Genomic DNA, 1,292 nt, shown 5'->3' on the forward strand with positions numbered 1-1,292 from the left:
ACTAGACTGTGCTGGAAGAGGAGAGTGTGCTGACAGAAGATCAGAAAGGGGCAAGGATTGGTCTGCCTGGCTAAGATGCCATTACTGTGGGAGGAAGATCTCCTGAACGTTGTGCCAAACAGGGACCACTCCCTTCATGGGGACTTAGGGCAGTGGCTGTTGGTTTGTTGTTTATTCTTTTTGTCTCTCCAGGAAGGCAGAGCTGCTGGGAGGGCAGAAGGGATTGCTGTCCCTTGCAGTTGAAGTCTCTGCACTCTCTGTGTTGGAGGGAACATGCAGATCTGTGCAGGGGGAGAGATCACTGTTTTCTGGGGGTAGGTGGGTTGGTTGGTTTTTGGGGTTTGTTTTGTTTTGTTTTTAATTAAAATTCTCTTCGTTTCCATTGTTTCTTTGTGTTCTACCTTGGGTATAGCTTGGCTTCATATGCTTCTCCCTGTTCAGTCTCTTGTTATTCTAGACCAAGCATCTCTGGAAGACTTGTTTCCCTGGCCAAATGCTCACAGAGCTATTTTGGCCTTTTACAGTATATGCACAAAATGGAGGAGGTTTAGAAGGGTCAATGGGGTATAATGGATGAGTTTGGTCAGCAGCAGCTGCTGACAGGACAACTTTGAAGAGGTTTCTTAGAAAAGTTTTCTTTAGAAACCAGTAAAGCAAACTTCTTGGTACATCTGCAGACATCCCAGCAGCTGGCCAGTGTCACAGTAGAGTCTTGGAACAAGCAGCTGAGTTTCCTCTTTGGGATCCGCTGGTTCCTCCCTGTGACTCTTCTGACCACTCTGGTCCTCATCTGCTGGTAGGGGTGATGGCTTACTTGCCAGCTGTTGTTTGAGAACAGAAAAGGAGTTGCCTGTCTTCCTTCTGCTCCAGAGAAATAACTGCCGCATATGCGCGTCCTCCAGTCTCTTAATTCGAGTCACCAGTTTGCTTTCGTGTCGTTTGTCTCTATTCCTCTGGCACTCCACTTGTTAGTAGAGAATCTTTGTAGTATTCTAAAGACAAAGATCCTGGAGGAATTTTATAGCTGGCTGTAAATAAGTCTGTATCTCCTTGCTGGTGGCAGGGACAGTTGTGACTTCATGGGTGGCTGGATGGAGAAATATTGTCCATTTTTGCAAATGAAGATTGCCACAGCTGAGCACTTTTGCTAATGTGTCAAAATATGATTGAATGTCCGGCTGGCTTTGCAGAGAAAGAGAGGAGAAAAGGGAGAGGTCTGAACCTCCCATCAACTGTAAGTAGCCTTGCCTTTAAATAAAGAGATTAGAGCCATCGCTTAAGGATGCAGCATG

Source organism: Antrostomus carolinensis, unplaced genomic scaffold (assembly GCF_000700745.2).
Source record: "Antrostomus carolinensis isolate BGI_N321 unplaced genomic scaffold, ASM70074v2 scaffold24848, whole genome shotgun sequence".
NCBI lineage: Eukaryota > Metazoa > Chordata > Aves > Caprimulgiformes > Caprimulgidae > Antrostomus > Antrostomus carolinensis.